This window comes from Hylobates moloch, unplaced genomic scaffold (assembly GCF_009828535.3).
Source record: "Hylobates moloch isolate HMO894 unplaced genomic scaffold, HMol_V3 SCAFFOLD_3, whole genome shotgun sequence".
Classification (NCBI taxonomy): Eukaryota; Metazoa; Chordata; class Mammalia; order Primates; family Hylobatidae; genus Hylobates; species Hylobates moloch.
The window spans coordinates 152574443-152597618 of record NW_026652278.1 but is presented as its reverse complement, the minus strand read 5'-3'; the positions used below and the strand labels follow the sequence as shown (position 1 = coordinate 152597618).

The 23176-nt window shown below is 35.5% G+C and overlaps 1 protein-coding gene and 1 pseudogene across 2 annotated transcripts in view; one reads left to right on the top strand and one right to left on the bottom strand.

Moving 5' to 3' along the window:
* The window catches only part of MARCHF1 (membrane associated ring-CH-type finger 1), an 879756-nt gene that overhangs the window by 435472 nt on the left and 421108 nt on the right, over positions 1-23176 (top strand). The gene's annotated exons all lie outside the window — the stretch shown is intronic.
* Positions 11086-23176, bottom strand: part of LOC116481336 (14-3-3 protein theta-like) — a 72220-nt pseudogene continuing 60129 nt past the window's right edge.

Here is a 23176-nt window from a genome sequence, read left to right as displayed (position 1 = left end):
GAATTGGGGCTTTAGGATATTTCTTAGATATTAATACTTGGGAAAGAAAGTGGGAGGAAGTCGGATGGAGTGGAGGAAAAGTTGAAATGCAGTGCAGATCCAATACAGCCTTGGCCAACCAGGAAGGAAGCTCAAGGAAGAATGTGGCACATCAGAGTTACCCAAAAACTGGCTCGAGCAGCTGGGCCTTTATCCTGTTACCTTGCTCACTTGGTCACTGGTTGTGGACTTCCCCACAAAAGGTATGACATCAGGTGAAGCAGCTTTCTGCAGCTGAATCAAATCTAAAGGAGGTAACAGCTAGAGTCTTATCTACTGACCACACTGACTGCAGCTAGACAACTCCCTCCTTAAAAGATAGCATATTTCTGGCCAGGTGCGGTGGCTCACGCCTGTAATCCCAGCACTTTGGGAGGCCGAGGCGGGTGGATCACGAGGTCAGGAGATCGAGACCATCCTGGCTAACATGGTGAACCCCCATCTCTACTAAAAATACAAAAAAAAAAAAAAAAAAAAAAAAACGAAAAAATTAGCCAGGTGTGGTGGCAGGCGCCTATAGTCCCAGCCCCTCAGGCGGCTGAGGCAGGAGAATGGTGTGAACCGGGGAGGCGGAGCTTGCAGTGAGCGAGATCACATCACTGCACTCCAGCCTGGTGACAGAGCAAGACTTGGTCTCAAAAAAAAAAAAAAAAAAAAAAAAAAAGACCAAAAAAAGCATATTTCTGTGTTTACCATCCTGACTCAGTAAATGGTGCATTGTAGTAAAGGGTTGTATTAATGGTAGGGTATGAACAATAAGACGATATATAACACTTAACATTCTGTGAATCTTGTTTGTAGCCACCTTAAGTCCTGTTTTAAATTCCTTGGAAGGCCTCTACAGCAAGCCCAAAGATGGAGATGTGGTCTTTTTTTTTTTTTTTAACTTCTATTTTAAGTTCAGAGGGACATGTGCAGATTTATTACATAGGTAAACTTCTCTCATGGGGGTTGGTTTTATGGATTATTGTGTCACTCAGGTATTAAGTCTAGTACCCATTAGTTATTTTTCCTGATCCTCTCCCTCCTCCCAACTTCCACCCTACAACTACAGTAACCAAAACAGCTTGGTATACTAGTACAAAAACATATACATAGGCCAATGGAACACTATAGCCCAGAAATAAGGCTGCATGCTTACATTCATCTGACCTTCAACAAAGCTAACAAAAACAGTGGGGAAAGGACTCCCTATTCAATAGATGTTGCTGGGATAACTCGCTAGCCATACACAGAAGACTGATGACCTCTTCATTACACTATACACAAAAATCAACTCAAGATAGATTAAAAACGTAAATGTAAAACGCAAAACTACAAAATCCCTGGAAGACAACCTAGGCTATACTATTCTGGACATAAGAACTGGCAAAGCTTTCATGACGAAGACACCAAAAGTAATTGCAACAAAAGCAAAAATTGACATGGGATCTAAGTAAAGAGCTTCTGCACAGCAAAACAAATTATCAACAGAGTAAACATATAAACTACAGAATGGGAAAAAATTTTTGCAAACTATGCATTTGACAAAGGTCTAATATCCAGCATCTATAAGGAACTTAAACCAATTTACAAGGAAAAAACCTCATTAAAAAGTGGGCAAAGGATATGAACAGACACTTTTCAAAAGAAGACATACATGCGGCCAACAACAAAAAAAACTAGTGTGTCCATTTTGTTCTTTTTTTTTTTTTTTTTGGAAGAGAGGTTTTCTCCAAATAAGTACAGTTTCACATTGAAGCGGGATATTGGTTGATGGTCTCGAATATGAAGAAAATAATGAGTAAGAGAAAGGAGAAAGCTGAGGCTGAGAAGAAATGGTTTCAGTTTATTGTAAGGGAGACTTTTATTGTCAAACAGAACTGTCCTAAAAAGATCTGGGGAGGTAATCAGTTCTTTCCTGTAACTCCCTATGGGGAGGAATAAATAGGGGAAAAACATTTTGTGTGCAGGGCCATTGTGAAGATGCATATCCCTTCAGTTCTCTTATCATGCTATATTCTACCATCACTGTAAAATTACTTGGCATGGACATTATATATGGCAATTAGGCGGAAGTGTATTCAAGGTGGAAAACCATCCTTTTAAACATGCACTTTCATGACTTTCTGTGCCCATATAATCAGTCACTTATATTTCATCAGTTCGGGTTCTTAGGAGCACTGGCTTGTTAACATATGTAGCATAAAGTCAGGAAGCTGTCCAAGGGGCTTATTGAACAATTCTCCTTATCATCATGGTGTAAGACTTGACAAGAGCTATAATTAGACAGAGAAATATCCGTGTTCTTACCCAGAAGGGTATGCTTCTAAAAGAACTGTATACGAAGGAGAGAGTCAAAATCCATGACTGATGTCTTTGTTTTACTTTATGCTACCTGGTGTACTTTGAGAATAACTTCCAAATTGGACATGGTGGAATTGGTCACTTTTCCAAGGAAATGATGATGTGAAACCTTATCGCTTCACAGATATTTTACAAAATCAGGCTGTAACTTATGAAAGATGCAATATAAAGCAATAGAAAATAAATATTTTAACATGCTGTTTTATTGTTCATGAAACCAAATACAACAGTTTTTATTGAGAGTGTTTTACCTTTAACCACCTCTTCTCACTCAACTTCATGTATCAAATATCTGACTTGGACTAAAAAGTAAACACAGAGAAGAAGGTTCTTTTGGCTTGAAAAACAAAATATGGAAAGAAATAGGATTATTTTATTTAACTTTATTATTTTTGAGTGTAAGTTAACATTCTTTAAAGTTGAAACATGAATTTAAATAGTAATTTTAAAACATTTTTATAGCACTTACTATATGCCATTTTAAGTACTTTCCATATTTGAATCCTTTAATCACTGCAACAACTCTGTGATATAAACACTCTTATCTCCTTTTCACGAATGAGAAAGCTTGGGTACTTAAGCACAAACTGTTCTTTAGGGACAAAGCAGAAAATGGAGGAATGTCTCTGAAGGACCAGGGGTAAAGGGAAGTCCATCTACTGGGCAGAACTTGGAACAGTATATTTTGTTGTTTGTTATGTATGGACTGAGTAGGACCCAAAAAGGTCACACAAAGTAAACAGCAAGGCAAGGATATGAAAGCAGGAAGAGTCATCCAGAATCCAAGCATTTATCCTTTACTTCTATTTAACCTACATAACTAATCCTAATCCGATACCTACATTTTCCAACTGGTGCCACATCTGTCATGTTTATCTCTGCCTCAACATTTACTCATGTTCTTTCCATTTCATGGTTTCTTGGAATGTTCTTTTCTTCTCTTTAACTTATTTGACTCCGTTCAGTGCCTAGCTCAATCCTAACACCTTCCTGAAGCTTTTCTTGACAACCACAGCTAAGACTGAGTTTGCCCTTCTTTTCACTCTTAAAGCTTACAATGTTTGTATCATACAAATCACTGCTTAAATCTTTGAAATATCCATTATTATTTCTATTTTAGATAAAGTCATAGACTTTCAGAAAAAAACAAGTTACCCTCTCAAGGATGCATGGCCTGTTTAGCAGAGTAGGATTCAAGCATAAGACTTCTAAATTTAAGCAGGGTGCTATTTAATCCTTGTATTATTTTGTCTTTAGCTAGGTTGGAAACTCCGAGGAAGAAAATATCATACCTTATACCTCTATGTCTCCTCAAATTTACTACTATAATGCTTGACATAAAAAATAACAAACATTATGAAACAAGTATTGAGAGTTTACTCTGATCCAAACTTTATATATTTATCTCATGTTATTCCTTTAGCAACATTGTGAAGTAGTTACTCTTATCAGTCCTGCTTTCCAAATGAGGAAAAATCCTTTAAGAGATAGCCAAATGGATATATACTGTGTCCTTTTAATTCTTGATTTATTTTTCCAATGCTGATTCAGAAGTTCAATATTTATTTTATAATTTTGCTAAGACACACAAATATTTTATAAAACTAAAGAGAATCCCACTAAACAGCTATATGATATGTGTTGTCTAAGAACAGAGTACTTTCTGAACTTTTGATATTATGCCTGATGCATTTCCCATATTGTGCAAAGATACAATGGTGGACATAGAGGAAACATATATGAAACACACACACACAAACACACACATACAACTTATTACATTATTCATGTATTTAACTATCATATGCATACATATTTATGTATAAGCAGGTATATCTTCTGCCTCTTTCTGGCATATTTAGAGATATTTACAGAAATAGATAAATATATACGTGTATATATCAACACCAGTGCATTAAAAATAGAATATTTAAATAAATAAGACGGAAGACACAAATGAACAGGTGGCTTGAACTCCTTTTCTTAGTCATTTGCAAACTGCCATTATATAATAGAATATCAAAAACTTAGTGGCTAAACAACAGAAATTTATTTCTTTGTTTTTTAGTTTGGAAATTTCAAATCAAGACACTAGCTGTTTTGGTGTCTCTTAAGGACACTCTTCCTCATTTGCAGATGGCCATCTTCTCACTGTATCATCACATGGTGGAGAGTGGAGAGAGGAAGAAAATAATTTCCTGTTTCTTCTTAGAAGGGCACTAACTCTGTTCGTGAGGGTGTCACCCTCATGACCTTGTTATCTCCAAAACTCCCACCTCCTAATACCATCACATTTAGAGGATTTAGGATTTCAACATATCAATTCTGGAGAGACATAAACATTTGGTCCATAACAGTCCTATAACACCTTTCTCTTCTGCATTGAATTCTCTAGTCAGTTCAAACATGTGGCATCATAAGCAGTTCCTTAGGATTAATAGTTCTGCATGTTATGCTGACATCAGCTGAAAAATGCTGCGTAATTAAAACCCCAACCACAAATGTCCCTGAAAAGCAGTGTCAAAAGGCCATCTTTCAATTAGGCAGAACTTGGAATAAGTAGATATTGTTGGCTTTTTTGTCTGACTTAAGATATACCCAAAAATAAAGAGATAAACATATTTGTCATTAGTTGCTAACAGTTGGTTTGATGGTCAGGTATGTAGAAAAATATCAGAGTTGGTAAACTGATGACAAGGAGCAATGGAGAAGAGCTATGTGGATGAGCCTCTCAAAATGAGCATAGAGTGTGAAGAGTGATTATCACAGACCACCCACTACAGAGGACACTTTGAATAACAAGATAACAAGAAAATATGTTCTGCGGATACCAGTCAGGCTTTTCCTTAGCAAGCTAACATGCACAATTGGATTGTCAAATGAGTCATCTGCATCAGACATCTTACCCAGTATCAAGCTTTATTAAATAATTATCAAGGATACAGGAAGTCAAAAGGCTGAAGAATAACAGATGAGGTCTCTACATGAGGTTGTGGGATCAGCTAACATAGTGGGCACATTTAAATTACAAAACAGCTCTGTTTTATATCCCAGAGAGTTTCCCAACCGTGCCTGGAGCTGTGCCTCAAAGACTGAGAGTTCTGTTTATTGTAAGTCATCTTTAGCCAGAAATATACTGCTCAGGGCATTTCAAATATAAAGTCTCTACCTACTAGCAAATATAATCAGTCTAATTTACCAGAGGGTTAGTAAGAAAGGAGATTGCACCAGGTCATCTGCATTTTTTTCTTACCTTAATTGGTGATACGGTTTGGCTTTGTCCCCACCCAAAATCTCATCTTGAATCCCCACGTGTCAAAGGCAGGACTAGGTGGAGATAATTAAGTCATGGTGCAGGTTTCCCCTATTCTGTTCTCATGATACTGAGTGAGTTCTCACCAGATCTGATGGTTTTATTTATAAGGAGTTCCTGCCTCCTGCTTCACTCTGCACTTCTCCTTGCTGCCACAATGTAAAGAAGGATGTGTTTGCTTCCCATTCCACCATGATTGTAAGTTTCCTGAGGCCTCCCCAGCCCTGTGAAACTGTGACTTAATTCAATCTCCTTCCTTTATAGATTACACAGTCTTGGGTATTTCTTCATAACAGCATGAAAACCGACTAATACAGGTGCATCGTTCAGGTTAAAGGAGTAAGTGGATCTTTCTTTTCACCCAGCAACCCAGGTAGTTGTTCAGTGTGCCAGGGCACAGTATGGCCATTGTGGCAGAGCTAGAGGCTACGTAGTTAGCTCCACAGTGCACTTTTCCTTACCATTGCATATCTGGCTGCCACCACTACTGAATGCCTAACTCTTTTAAGAGCAGAGATCAGTACAAAACCCTCAAATGGCACCTTCCTAATGGGGGCCAGCCAGTCACCTCATTGCTGAGTGACTGCGTGCCTTACATCAGGGAGGAGACAGTAATTTGCCATCATTGGATCGAGATTATATTGTAGATATACATTTGCTTTTTGTACCCCAAAGCTTTATATTAGCAAAAATATCTGTGGCCTTATTTACTTTCATTTTATTTCACATAACATTTCCTAAGACCAAGATCCTTATGTCACACTAAAAGAAGTGTGCCAAGTGGGTTCATACTCAGAGAATTATCTGGTTTTATTCATGCACTTTGTCACTGTAAAGCAGGTGGCCTGAAAGGATGGTGGAATGGTCTATTGAAAACTTAATTCCAGCGCAATTTAGAGATCATCTCCCGTTTTAAAAAAGAGAGATTTTATCTTATATAATGGAAAATATGTTTTGAGCCATTGATCAATATGTTCTGTTATGTGCCCTATACCAGGATATATGGGTCTGGGAATCAAGGGGTAGAGGATGGAGTCACATCTCTCACTATTTTTCTTAATAATCCATTTAAAAATTTTTTGCTTTATTTCCTATAATTTAGACCCTGCTAGTTTCAATTTTTTACCTCCTAAGGAAAAAGTACTTTCAGCAGAAGGTACGATAATGCTTTTAGTGAATTATAAGTTGAAATGGCCACTTGGCCAATTTGTGCTTCTCTTGCCATTGAACCAACAGGCAAGTTATTGCACTGGTTGGCTTGATTGATCCTGATTACAAGGAAAAATTAGGTCACTACTCCAAATATGTCAGCAAACCCAAAAGATTATCTGGGATGCCTCCAAGTCCAACTGCAAAGGTTAATGGAAAATTGTGTGTGTGTGTGTGTGTGTGCGTGCGTGTGTGCACACGGACAGACACGTGCATGCATATGTTTTATATATGTATATATTTGTGTTATATTTATATATGTTATATATTTATATATGGAAAACCACTGAAAATTCAGATATCCTAGGAGTAAAGATGTGAGTTCATTCCTTTTTACCAAAGACAAAAGGCATATGACATTGATAATAAAATAAGTTAAAAATTCAACTGTATCTTTTGTTATTAACTATAAAATAAAACCTCTACTATGCATATTTTTATCATATATTTCGGTATGTGAGAATATATATATGTATATATATGTTTGTATATATATGTATGTATTGACTAATTTTTCTCTTCCCTCATTTCATTTATTATTTTATGTAAGGCTTGGTGGTGGTGGCTTACTTTAGGATTTAGTCTTGAGGTTGCAGAGTATTCCAGTGGGACTGTGACTGAAATAGAGGACTACTGAATATCACTAGACAAGTGTAAATTATGGTCACTTAGAGATGAATACATGAGATTTAGCTTTTATACCACCCTTGTTAGGGAGAAGATGAGAGTGATTTCATTTATACAACTATACGTGTAACTTGTTATATGGAAGCATAAAACTGGTATTGTTTTGAATGGAAGTTCAAGTACATATACATGACCACCAAGGATGAACTGTGTCCCAAAGCCACTCTTATGTACTCCTTGGAGAGGCTGAGCCTGAGGCTCTGAGAACTACCTTCTCTTCCCAGCTGTTAGTTTTACCTAATTGGGGACACTGAGGAAAATGAAAGGGCAGGGAGAAAAATCTTGTTTATATCAACATCATTCTAGCAGATGGTCTTTCACACAATCAACTGCAGTTGGTTTACATCTCAAGCTGGTATAGTCATTTCCAGAACCAGCCTTGATGTGCACACACACAGATACCAGAAGCAGATGGGTAGTGCCTGCTCCCCAGAGGCCTCAGTTCCAGGTCACAATGTCCAGTCTCCACAAGCTTGAAGTACCATCATTAGCCAAGCATCAAACCATCCTCAGAGATCTGAGCCTCAGCTCCTAGTGTGCTCCTCTCTGAATTTCTCAGGTACAAGAATTAGTCAAATATATTTGGGTTCTCAAGAGAAATAGAAGCAACGGTATATATACAGGCACACCTCATTTTGTTGAGCTTCACTTTTATTGCATTTCACAATGCAATTTTGTTGTTTTTACACACTGAAAGTTTGTGGCAACCCTGTGTTCAGCAAGTCTGTCAGCACTGTTTTTTCAATAGCATGTGCTCACTTCAAGTCTCTGTTACATTTTGGTAATCCTCACAATATTTCAAACTTTTTCATGGTTATTATATTTGGTATGGTGATCTGTGACCAGTGATCTTTGATGTTACTATTGGAGTTGTTTCGGAACACTCTGAATCATGCCTACATAAGACTGTTGTGTGCGTTCTGACTGCTCCGTCATCAGGCCCTTCCCCTGTCTCTCTCCCTCTGCTCGGACCTTCCTATTCTCTGATAAACCACAAAACTAAAATTAGGCCAACTAATTACCATACGATAGCCACTAAGTGTTCAAGTGAAAGAAAAAGTCACACATTTCTCAATTTAAATCAAAGACTAGAAATAATTAAGCTTAGTGAGGAAGGTATGTTGAAAGTTGAGATAGGCTGAAAGCTAAGCCCCTTGTACCAGTTAGCCAAGTTGTGAATGCAAATGTAAAGTTCTTAAAGGAAATTAAAGTTCTACTCCAGTGAATCCATGAATGATAAGAAAGCAAAACAGCCTTATTGTTGATATGGAGAAAGTTTTAGTGGTCTGGTTAGAAGATCAATCATCTACAACATTCTTTTAAGTCAAAGACTAATCAGAGCAAGGGCCCAGTTCTCTTCATTTCTGTAAAGGCTGAGAGACTGAGGAAGCTGCAGAAGAAAAGATGGAATCTAGCAGAGGCTGGTTTATGAGGTTTAAGGAAAGAAGCCATTTTCATAACATAAAGAGCAAGTTGAGGCAGCAAATGGTAATGGAGAAGCTTCAGCAAGTTATCCAGAAAATCTAGCTAAGATGATTAATTAAGGTGTCTACCTTTAAAAACAGATTTTCAATGTAGATGAAAACATCCTTTTACTGGAAGACGGTACCACCTAGGACTTTCATAACTAGGGAAGATAAGTCAATGCCCGACTTCAAAGCTTCAAAAGACAGGCTGACTCTTCTGTTAGGGGATAATGCAGCCGGTAACTTTAAATTGAAGCCAATGCTCATTTACCATTTAGAAATTTGTATGGCCCTTAAGAATTATGTTAAATCTACTCTGCTTGTACACTTTAGATTAAGCAACAAATCCTAGATGACTCCAGAGCTCTGATAGAGATATACAAGGAGATGAATTTTGTTTGTGTGTCTGTTAATACAACACCTATTCTGCAGCCATAGATAAAAAGGTAATTTCAACTTTCAGGTATTATTTAAGAAACACAGTTTTTAAGGTTTAGTGTAGCTGCCATAGATGGTGATTCCTTTGATTGAATCTGGGCAAAATAAATTGAAAACCTCTGGAAAGGATTCATCATTGCAGATGTCATTAAGAATATTTGTGATTCAGGGCAGGAGAACAACATATCAACATTAACAGGAATTTAGGAGAAGTTGACTTCAGTCCTAATAGATGACTTTGCATGGTTCAAGACTTCAGGAGAGGAAGTAACTACACATGCGGTGGAATTGGCAAGAGAACTAGAAGTAGAAGCAGAACCTCAAGATATGACTGAATTGTTACAATTTCATGATCACACTTGAACAGATGTGGAGTTCCTTCTTTTTTTTTTTTACTATATAAAGATTTTTTAGAGATGGAATCTTGCTCTGTAACCCAGGCTGAAGTGTGATGGCATGATCATGGCTCACTGCAGCATTGAAATCTTGGGCTCAAGCAGTCCTCCCACCTCAGCGTCCCGAGTAGCTGGGACTACAGGTGCATACCACCACGCCTGGCTAATTAGAAAAAATTGCAGAGATGAGGCATTGCTATGTTGCCCAGGTTTGTCTGAAACTACTGGCCTCAAGCAATCCTCCTGCCTCAGCCAGGAGTTGTTTCTTATGGATAAGCAAATAATGTAGTGGTTTTTTGTTGCTGTTGTTTATAAGATGTAATTGTATTTTATGGTACTCTGCTGTTACATAGGGCATATAATTTTCACAAGGCTTTTTTGGGACTACAGTCAATGATTAGCAATGCACTGTAGTGATCCAAATCTCTAAATAACAATACTAGACAAACTGGACACCCCCTGACATGTGCACATATCTGCATGGAAAACTACCAAACTTTTAGACTGGTACTTGTATACTTTTATTTCCCCTTTGTAGTGTGTTAAGAAATGACATATACTTTAATTTCCCAAAAGCAATGCTTGTATTCTGGCAGCAACATGCTACTTGTATTACACAGTAAAGTGAATACCAGAACTCCAAAAGCAGGAGGTGTAAGTGAATTTTTATTGGGAAGCGAGGTTGTCAACTTAAATAGCGGCAAATAAAGAGTGAATAAGGAAAGTCCCTGTTGCCACAGATATAGAGGACCTCCATAATATGTGATATAGGAGGCATTTCAATTTGTGACCTCCAGCTAGAAATGGCAAGTGCTTTTCCATTCAATTTAATACTTCTGGATTCCTACTAAAAAGGAATACATTAGGAGCATGGAAAAGTTGCTTATTGAAAGGAAACCCTGAAGAGTATGGGAGGGAATGTAGAAATTAAGAAGTTATGTGGAACACTCTTTAAATTGTAATTAACTACATTTTCATATCTTCACAGTAATCCAAAACACAGTCACTTGCAGAACTGGTTCAGATTACTTAAATACTAGATACATTTTTAGTCTTCTACCTAAGTGCTTGGAAGTTGCTTATGTTTATATGAAATGAAGGTATTAATACTTTTCTACAGCAGTAACTGCACACCAGGAAGGCCAAGACAAATCAAGGAATGAAGTTTTCCCAAAGCTGCAGTGTGAAAAGACTATAAACAGATGATTTCATATACATAAATGGGTTTCTTTGCTATAGGAAATCCAAGTGGAATAAGGAATGGAGATGTGTAAAAAGGTTTCTTGAAGGGAAGAAGGATGACACCATGTCCGGATTTAGTTTCAGCCCCTTCTGCTGCATCACATTCTTCTCCTGTAGTCTGAAGTCCATAGTGTTAGGTTGTCTCTAAGCAACTCCATAATGAGGGTACTGTCTTTTGCATGAGTCTTCATTCAGTGTATCAAGTTCTGCAATGGCTTCATCAAAAGCTGTTTTAACCAGCATGCAGGCAAGCTCTGGGTTATTAAGACACTCACAGTAAAACACAGAAAAGTTAACAGCAAGCCCTAGGCAGATTGGATGTGTGGATTGTATCTCTTTCTTGCTTATATCAAATGCCTCTTGGTAAGCTCCTTGGGAATTATCTATCATTTGTTTTTGATCATTACCACATGCAACTTCAGCAAGGTACTGGAAGTAATCACCCTTCATTTTCAGATAGAAGACCCCACTCTCTGGATTAGTTGAATTGGCTATTAAATATTTATCCAACAATTCCAGGACCGTGGTGCAGATCGATCTCAGCTCAGACTCCACTTTCTCCTGATAGTCCTTAATCAGCTGCAACTTCTTGTTTGGAGGTGCCTGTCTTCTGCTTGATGTTTAAGATGACCCTGCAGGTGGACCTGCAGCCCCCAACCACATTCATGTAGGCCACAGAAAGCAGGTTGTACTCCTCATTGGACAGCTCGGTGCCCTGCTTGGTCATGGCCTTCATGCAGATACCCATGTCATCATAGCACTCAGCTAGCTTAGCCTTCTGGATCAGCTCCATCTTCTCTATGGCAGGAGTGGGGATGAAAGTAGTTTATTGAGATAGAATTTGCTCCTGGTGAACATGCTGTGAACATTGTTGAAATGACAACAAAGGATTTAGAACATTACATAAACTTAGTTGATAAAGCAGCAGCAGGGTTTGAAAGGATTTACTCCAGTTTTGAAAAATCTTCTACTGTGGGTAAAATGCTATCAAATAGTTTAGCATGCTATAGTGAAATATTTTGTGAAAGAGTCAGTCAATGTGGCAAATCTCATTGTCTTATTTCAAGTAATTGGCACAGACGCCCAACCTTTGGCAAACACCATCATGGTCAGTCAACAGCCATCAAAATCAAGGCCAGAGCCCTTACCAGCAAAAAGATCATGACTCATTGAAGGATAAGGCAATCATTAGCTTTTTTTTTTTTTAGCAATAAGGTTTTTTTAATTAAGGTATGTACATTGTTTTGTTGATATAATGCCTATTGCACTTAATAGACTACAAGATAGTATAAACAAAACTTTTATATGCATTGGGAAACAAAACAAAATGTGACTCACTTTATTGCAATATTAACTTTGTTGTTATGGCCTGGAACTGAACTCAAAATATCTCCAGGCTGTGCCTTTATATACAGAAAGATTTATTTCAAGGAATTCACTGATACCATTATGGAGATTTGGTAAATCCAAAATTGATGAGGTAGGCCAGTGTGCTGTAGACTGAGGGAGAAGTTTTAGTTCAAGTTGCAAGTGTGTCTTCCTGGAAGAATTCTTTTTCAGGAAGCATCTGTCTTTGGTCTATTTAAGCCTTCAACTGATTGGATAAACCCCACCCCCACATTAGGGAAAGTAATCTGTTTTACTCACCTTTGTCTTTGTCTTTTGGGCTGCTGTAACAAATACCGTAGGCTGGTAGCTTATAAACAACGGAAATGTATTTCTTTCTGGAAGCTGAGAAGTCCAAGATTTAGGGACTAGTATATTCAGTGTTTGATGAGGCCCCATTTTCTCAAAGACGACCATATTCTCAGTGTAACTTCTCACGGTGGAAGGGGCAAACACGCCTCCTGAGGCCTCCTTTATGAAGGCACTAATCCCATTCATCAGGGCTCTACCCTCATGATCTAAATACCTTTCAAAAAGCCCCACATACTAATGTCATCACTTTGGAGGTTAACACTTTGAATATTTGAATTTTGGGGAGATATATGCATTCAATTACAGCACCAATTTAAATGTTAATATTACCCAAAAAACACTTAGTCAGCCCAGGCTGCCATAACAAAAATACCATAGACAGGGTGACTTAAACAACAGAAATTTATTTTCTCACAGTTCTGGAGGCTAGAAGTCCAAGATTGAGGTTCCATCCAATGCAGTTTCTGGTGAGGGCTATCTTCCTTGCTTGCAGATATCAGCCTTCTTGCTGTGTCCTCACATAGTGAGACAAAGAGATTTCTCTTTTCTTCTTCTTAAAAAGCCAACAAACATGGGCTTAGAGCCTCACTTTTTTGACCTCATTTAACCTTTGTTACCTCCTAAAGTCCTCATCTCTAGATACTGTCACACTGGGGGTTCAGGCTTCCACATATGAATTTGAGGGCATGGCACAATTTAATCCACAGCATTCTGCGCCTGCCACCCCCCAAATTATCTTACATCCCTATCTCATGCAAAGTACATTCATTTCATCCAAATAGCCCCAAAAGTCTTAACTCATTCAGCATCAACTTTAAAGTCGTCTCATCTTAAAAAATCATCAAAATTATCAAATTATCAAGATTATCAAAAATATCATCTAAATCATACATGGATGAGTCACAGTGCTCTTTGACAATGTACCTAGTGAACCAAAACCTGTGATTTATCTAAGGCAAAATTCCTCTCCAGCCATAAACTTGTAAAAACAGACTCTGTGTTTTCAAAATATGATGGTGGAACAGGCATTGAATAGACAAACACTTCCAGAATCGTTTAGAATAAAGTTTGACTGAATATCTGGGCACTATGGCCCAGCCGAAGTGAGGCATAAAATTAATCATCACACCAGAAAAAAAACAAAAACAAAACACCATTTTCAAATGCCCAAACCACAAGTCCTTTTTCCAAACTCCTAAGGTAACATCATCACCTGGACCTCATGCCTTCCCCAAAGGTCTGAGTCCCGATTCTCCTGGGGTCCTCTGTTGAATTTCTGAGGTATCAGAAATGATCAGTTGGTACCCATTCCCCAAAGGGTTTTAATTCTAGATCTCTGGTGCCCTCCTCTGAACTTCTAAGGTTTGAAAATATCAATGTCTTTATTTTTGTTTTCCCACCCCAAGAAATGAGGGTTGGTTCTTACAGTTATTGTCCAACTTAGTGTTCCCTGTTTGCTTTTTCATTTCTGTATACCTTAAAAATACCCCACGTTAAATTCTCCATATTAAAATACTTGACAAAGTTTCTATTTTATCTATTAATTCATGGCTGGTATGCCATAATCCCGGTTTGCCTGAGACAACAAATTAGCTATATATATATATATATAAAATATGTATATATTATATATATTTTATATATATTTATTTTATATATATTATATATTATTTATATATATTATATATTATATATTTATTTTATATATATTATATATTATATATTTATTTTATATATACTATATATAATATATATATTTCCAATATTTTTTTATAGCGCCCTCTTTCTTTCACAAAAGTGTCTTAGTTAAACAATATATTATATTACCATGCTAAAAACAACCAACCATGCACTAGAAATCAGAATATATGGGATCCAGTTCTGCCCTGCAAAAAATGTCATGTGGCCTGGAACAAATCACTTAACCTGAGGAGCAGGTGGTTATTTCTACCACTTATTATAGCTCCCAAACCCTGATTTCATCGTCTGTGATACTGTCATACAATTTACCTACATATGCTTAAGTGTGTTATCACTGAGATATTGATATATATACCTGGTTAGCATAAGAAGGTGCCACAGTTGGCATGATTTTTAAGCAGTGTTCTGATGAAGGGAAAAAAATACTTAATTGGCAAAAATGAACTGTAAGAGATTTTCTGAAAAAATTGTTAAGTCAATCTGATCACTATAGCACCAGAATTGTTGCAGCAGAAAAGGATAAATATATATGATAATTTTAAGTACATACAACTGTAGATAAAAATTAGTAGCTAACCTTCATTGATGTTTTTTCTCTGTACAGGCACTGCTTTAAGTGCTTTGCCTATACTAATTCTATGAGGCAGCCATTATTATTGCTGCCATTTTACTGATGAAAGACTTAGGAGGGTAAAGTAATTTGTTTGAATATGTGCAGCAAGGAAGCAGTGATCCTAACAAATGTACCTAGTTGTCTAATTTCATAACTTCTCTATCGTAATTTTAAATATCAAGATTAATGTAGCTGGATATAGAAGAAATAAAGTTACAATGAAAGTTTGATGAGAGAAAGTATCCTACTTAAGCCCTATTAAAATATTTGGATAATTCTTTTTCAGAATTATTTGTACCTTTTTTTTTTTTTTTTTTCTTTTTTGGTGGGGGCGACGGAGTCTCGCTCTGTCACCCAGGCTGGAGTGCAGTGGCGCGATCTTGGCTCACTGCGAGCTCCGCCTCCCGGGTTCACGCCATTCTCCTGCCTCAGCCTCTCCGAGTAGTTGGGACTACAGGCGCCCGCCACCACGCCCGGCTAATTTTTTGTATTTTTAGTAGAGATGGAGTTTCACCGTGGTCTCGATCTCCTGACCTCGTGATCCGCCCGCCTCAGCCTCCAAAGTGCTGGGATTACAAGCGTGAGCCACCGCGCCCGGCCTATTTGTGCCTATTTTAAATCTCAAATATGTTTTGGTATAAACAATATGTTATGTGTTCTCTCTATTTAAAAGTTACAAAGCTTCTTAAATAGAAGCACATATAGGTCTCTTATTTTTTCCCCTTTGTCCCATTGGTATCTTGAGGACAATTACTACAGTATAGAAAACAATAGAACAGTGAGATTTCAAAAGTTATATTAAGAAAATAATATATTTTAATTTCATTGTGGTTAAAAATTTAAAACCCAGTGAAAAGAAATTAAAAAGTCCTTAAAGTAGATTTTTACCACTCTCGGCATGTCCAATTTTCCTTGATTGTTACTTTAGAAATTACTTTTTTATATTTAGTCTTTGTAATATTGATATATAAATTAAATCAGAATTTTAATATTTTGTTCAAAGGCTGCTGCAAACTTGATTGAAATGCCATTTCTATCCAGAGTTTTCAATCAAAAAAGAATACAGCAACTCACCTTTCTGTCATTGTGATAATGCAGTTCAGATTGCCTCAAGTCAATTACATTCTGTCTTTGTCCTGGATTCTTCATCCATAAAGTGCAAGTCATAATACCAACTACCCTAGAGTTATAATAATTGTAAAGTCCACCTAAATGCCAAAAAGAGTCCTCTGCCACCATGCCTAGCTGTTCTTCCCTATCCATTGTCTGATTGCCTGTCCTCTTGCGCTTGTCGTTCTGCTTTATCTTACATTTTTGTTTTGTCTAGCTACTGGGAGGGTAGCATCTTCAGTCAAAGGCACTATGTTGATGTGTTGTTGTATTTTAATCCCTTTGGCCCAGCAGAATAATTGGCATATAGATAATATTAAGTAAATATTTATGAATAGGAAGAGTAAATCAGTGAAAAAAGAATGAGTGAGTGAAGTTGACAAAGGCACTTTCTTTCCATTTTTTCTACTGTAGAGAATTACATGAAAGAATTACATAAAGAATTTCTCAAGAGCTTGAACATCTAATTGGAGCTTTTCTAACATGAGTAAACTGTATATACCCCATTCAACATCAAATGCCTAATTCAGAAGTGGGCAATCATTTAAAAAAGAGGAGAACTTGGATAACAAAATAACAGAAAGAAAATGTACGAACTTCATTCCTTCATTTATTATACTTCATTTGGAAGAGAGAAAAAATTTTGAAGCTTTATACAAAGATCCCCTTGCTCATGAAGCTCTGCTTGTGTGAGTGTACATGTTAAATATTCAAACAGTATGCTAATTTTAAAATTAGGTTTGATCACATATATCATCTTAGAATTTTTATAAAATGGATACACATTAAATCCTGGGCGCATTTTACATTTTACCAAAAGTCCATAGACAGTCTGTCTTTCTTTACTGGGGACAATTTCTATAGCATTTGTTTTAACTGTGTATATAGTTTACTCTAAAATTACTGTGCAAGCTAACCAGGCAACCTGTTTCATTTTAGTGCTGGAAAAGTTATTTCTTGAATTTAACAAGTTTAAAATGAATATCAGAATCAAGAAGTCATACATAAAAACCTCCAATGCACTGAAAATATAAAGGCAGCACCTCTATGACTTAAAATTTTCATAACTTCATTGTTATAAAACAACCCTTTCCCCCTTTTTTCCTCACATGAAAGTGTTTGTTTGCTGAATATAATATGCAAAATTCCCACATTAAATTTTAGTTTCAATGGATGTAACTGTTTTTGCCAGTTCCTTACAAGGATAGTTTATTTAAAATTGAAACTCTTTCAGCTGCAAGACCAGAATTATGAATCTTGTTAGGCTTGTCTTATTTGTAGTCATCTGAAATACAAATCTAACCAGTAGAAGGAATGACATAGTCTAAGAAGGGAACACTGATCACATCAAGTTGCACTGTCCCATTTTACATGTCAAAAGTGTGAAGCCTCATTGTAAAAAAGAAAGAAAATACAAACATTTAAGTCTGTCTCAAATACAATAAAATTGTGATGTTTGAAATATTTTTCCCAAATCAAATTTTTTATCCAAATTTGGAAGTGATTGGAAGTGTGTGTAGCATTTTGGCAGCTTAAAATTAGCATTGATTATACCACAAAATAATAAAAACTAGTATTTTTAGTTCTATTAATATTTAGCCTTGCTATGACATATGCATTCTATTCTAGAATTTTGTTTATTTTAATTTTGCTAGCACTCTCTGAATTAATAAAGTTGACTATGTTCCTTAGGAGACATATTCATGGATTGTCATAGTTTATCTTGATACCTGCCCAAATTGTGGATTAGAAATAGTGATCCATTCCTCTTTTCCCTTCTTTAAAAACTTTTTAAAATATAAATGTCTTAGTATCAGCGAAATGCAAACTAAATCTCAAATGAGTTTCTACTACTAATACATACACCAAAATATATGACATTTTTAAAATTACTGATATTTCTAAGTATTTGTGAGGATGTAGAGCAACTGGAATTCTCATATGGTATGTTGGGAATGTAAATTGGTAAAACCATTTCGGAGAAGGATTAGACATAATTACTAAATCTGAATCTATGCTTTTTCCCAGAAATTCCATTACTATGTATTGGCCCAACAGTTCAGAGTATATGTTCACCAAAAGATCTATACAAGAATGTTCCTAGCAGCACTATTTGTTATGTTCTGTTACTGAAAAAAAATCCAAATGTCCAATAACAGTTAATGGGTAAATATAATATAGTATAGTCATATAATGCAGAAAGATTTTGAAAAACTCCGACTGCAAAAATGTGGATGAATCTTACAGTACGTTAAGTGAAAGCAGCCAGTCACTAACATCTACATAATGTATGATTTCATTTATATGAAGTTCAAAAACAGCCAAAACTAGTCTATGGCTTTCTGAAGTCAGAATAATGGCTGCCTTTGTGGGACAAAGGAGGTTGTTAACTGGGTGTTCTGCATTTTGACTTAGATGGTAATTATATAGTTATGCTAATTTGTTATATGTAACAAGGTATATACAATTAAGATTTTTCCCTTCATATATGTAATATCTTAATTTAAAAGTGTTAAAATGTATTTATATATAACTTAGTTACTTGCATACTGACATCAGAAGAAAGTAAAAAAAAAAAAAAAACCTCAGAATGTTTTGCAACTAAATACTTGGAAGGGGAGAAACTTTGGACAAGTATTTATAAATTTTAATTATTAACTTTCATTTTTTATACCAGAATTTTTTCTTTATTAACAGGATGCATATATTATGTCAAATTTTCTGTCCACATATTTTAAGAGTAAGTAGTATGTTATTAACTAACAATTCAGCTACACCATCCAAAATGAGCAGTTTCTCTAAAGAGATTGGGTTCAGTAAAGGTCAGTCCTACTTCAATTTCAGTCGAGCCCTTCTCATTCTTATGTTCTACTTAAGTATTTATCTTCTATTTTCGTACCAAAATTATTAGATGTTTCTTAGTTTACATTAAGCTTCTTTTAACTGGTAACACATGAAGATTTTCATAGACAGTTTTTTCTTTTGAACAAAATTGTCAATATATCTTCCTTATTTTAAGTATTATTCATTTGTGTTGAATACAAGTAGTAATGTAACAATGGGTTGATTTAAAAGAATTATTTCCATTGTTAGATAACGATTGCATAACAGTAATTAAAGCTAGAGACACTAAGTAGAGAGCATTTCCACCTGGGAGTACATAGAACATTCAGATACTGAGTTGGGATGTCTGAAGAATGGACCATTTTATAAAGTGAGGTAAACTTGTGACTCCTGAGTCCCAAACAAATACTGCATATTTGGGATTCTGCTCTGAATGGCTTCATGTATGAATAAAATCTGATTTTTTTTCTTATTAATCTTTTCCTTCCCTCTCTTGAAAATAATTAGTATGGCAAAAAATATTTTCAGATAAATAGAAAAACAAATTTCAAAAATGCCAGCCTTTGGCCAACCTCACTCACTTCCTGTGACAAGGTCTATAAGAAGTTTATCAATGGTTACAGTTTTTCTTAAGGTGACCAAATTCAAAACCACTGGAAATCAACAGTTACTTTGGGACCTTAAAAATCTATTTTAAACTACAGATTCTGCAGTTTTACTCATGAGAAAATCCACTCTGATGTTATTTTATTCCTGCATCCATAGGGCTGCATCAAAGATAAATTGGTTCACGGAAATGAGTATCTATACAAACAAAGTTTGTATAATCATGTACCATGTTGCTGCTTAATTTATTTTTCCTAATATTATAATTATTAATTATAAACAATAGAAAGGAAAGAGAGACAGTAGAGCAAATTTGGCGAAGAGCTTGGACTTTGGATTCAACCTTTCTAGGCTCAGTATCTAGCTTTGGTATCCACTAGTTGTGCACCCTTTTTTAAATTTCTTATCCTCTCCATCCCTATTTTCTCATCTGCAGTATTTACACCCACCTCATAGTATTGTCAACATGAACAAATGAGTAAGGTCATTTATGTTTGTAAGGTCATAAGATAAATTCTTGTCACTGTACATATTTTTTAATAAAATCACAAATTTGGAAAGAAAGTACAAGTGAAAATCACCTGCAGCTCAACCACTGACATAGCCTTTACCTTTGCTACTATATTCTTTTCTTTCACTGTTCCTTGTTCTATAAGACTTTTATGCCCATGAACCTGATGTATTATGCCACACTTTCCGAGATGTTTTGTCCACATTTTACATACACATCTGCCTCTTTTCCTTTGCTCGTGATTTCTCTTCACTTGTAAAGTCTGTTCTTCTCATCTCCACATGTCAAAAGTCCAGCCAGCCTTGACAACTTAGCTCAAATGTATTGACTCCTTTAATTACTTTCTAAAAGAGGATCTTAATTTTTTCCTCCTCTGAAATTATAAAGCATGCTGTGCTTTTGCAGCATTAAGTAATTTTCCTCTGTGTCAACAGCATGAATATGGCACTTCATCTCCTAGTCTTTGGAAATGTTGTGCAAACCTTTCTACACTCCATGCATCAAGCACGGTTCTTTGCATAGATTAATGAATGCTCAATTTAAATACATTTTAACACAAAATACATTGATCTTAAAAATCAGATGTTCTAAAAATGTTTATTGGCAGGCCAAAATAGTCATGATATAATGTTAGATGATATAAAACCATAATCAATATGATTATAATTTTTAAAAATAAAGTATCCATTTATTTTTTATCTATCTATCATCACCTATCACAAAATGACTGAAAAATAACTTCCTAGATGTTGACAGTATTTATGTCTGCATTGTAAGATGTGGGTGATTTAAATTTTCTTTTACTTTTTTGGATTTTTTTTTTTTACAATTCTATCACCTTTAAAATCATAAAGACTTAATATTGTAGCATAAATGCATATATTAAATGCAATTACTTTAGCCTAGAAATATAAGAAATGCAACTGCCATCTTTGAAGAGTTTAATTTTATGTTAGATAGATTTACTTTCCGGCTTACAGCATATTGATCTTAGGCTCACTGGAGTGAGATAGCATATAAGATAGTATCCTTCTTCCTTGCTTATCCTAAGTATAATAACTAGCGTATAATAAAAACTGTCGTGCTCAGCTTGGACAATTTTTGGTAAGAAATCTTAAAAGAACTACTTTAACATTGAGAACTCATGGACACAGGAAGGGGAACATCACACTCCGGGGACTGTTGTGGGGTGGGGGGAGGGGGGAGGGACAGCATTAGGAGATATACCTAATGCTAAATGACGAGTTAATGGGTGCAGGAAATCAACATGGCACATGGATACATATGTAACAAATCTGCACATTGTGCACATGTACCCTAAAACCCTAAAGTATAATAAAAAAAAAAGAACTACTTTATATTTTCCATACAGAACTCTTAAGTATAGAAAACAAAGTTTATTTTTAACTTGCTGTTAACATGTAGAAAGGAAAATCCTGTAGAGAGAAATGAGGAAATATTTACAGGGAGCTGAAAAAGAAGGTGGTGATACTCATCTTCAGAACAATTTTTAATGATTCATTTGGAAAATGAATTTCATAGTAGTACATATGTAAGGTAATAATGCATAAATATTCTGATTTTTTGAAGGGAAAGCATTTGTCATTTCCGAAAGCAATTAGAAGTGAGTTCCATTAATCTTTCGAAATGTATTTCCAAGGAATTACGTTAAGTATTTTTTTACCTTGTGAAGTTTAGCAACCCTGGATCACCATTAGTGTGTTCTTCAAACACATATTTTAACACCTTTTTCCAACAAGACTTTTTTCAAGCCTCGTGAAAGTTATACATGCCTGACATTTGTTCATTTAGAGAATTCTTTAATTCTTTGACAATTTTTTCTCTATCTCTATAGCTTTGCTTAGGATAAAATTTTCTTTTGATTACTTGATTGAGCTGAATTTTACTTTATTGGTGATTCTTTTTTCTAAATGTTTTAAAAATAGCCCTAAAATTTTTTGGAAGAAAAATGCATTTGATTTTTTATGTATCTGTTGAAAGAAACAACTCTTTATTAATCAAATGGAAATAAGGGAGTTGTTTGTTCAGTGAAGAAGATCTATTGACGTGTGTCATTTAGCATTTAAGGGAGAATTAGTTGCTCTTAGTGAACTTGCTTTATTTAGCTAAAATACCTAATGTAGCTATGAAAATACATTAGATAGCCACATTTGAAATTCAAATGATATAAAAGCAAACACTACTAATTCAACACCTAAGTAATCAAATTGCTCACAGAATTGTAAATTACAATAGCTGCATGTGAGTAACAGATGGATGAATTAAATGTGTTCAGCAGCCGTTCTGTATGTTACAGGAAGCCTGACTGCCAGAGATATTTTGGTAGAGTACAACAGGCCTATGTGACTCACTATACGATAGGCAAAGGAAAGTTATTTCCTGTTTAGTACAGAAAATTGATCTAACATGAAAAACCTCAACAGTGTTGATTTTTTTTAATACGTTATAGAGATGCAAAATACCTTTGCCAATTTGCAAGATTCCTGAGAATTTTTCCCAACTTTAAAGTCTGTTAACTAACTCATAATCATAAAAGAAACAACAATCACTTTTTCATCCAAAAATTTAATTCTAGATTTCCTGATAATTAAACAGTTCTAATTAATCAGACATTGATTTCTTTTTATGATATCACCTTTATCATAGCCATTTTAAATCCAACACAGCCATAATAATGTGATAAAAAATACATAAGCAACGAAGAATTCCTGAAGTATGTGTGTACTATTGCTATCTTACTAGAAATTATTTTATTGTCTTACTGTACTCTCTTCAAGTTTTGATTCATAGTAGTAGTCAAATTGTTTATGAACACCGAAGTCCACAATAATTTTTTAATTTCTTAGAATCTATGACCCATTACCATTGGATTAAAGGCAAACATGTAATATGAATATAAGCTTCTAGATATACCTTCTTTTTTTTTGAAGTGATGAT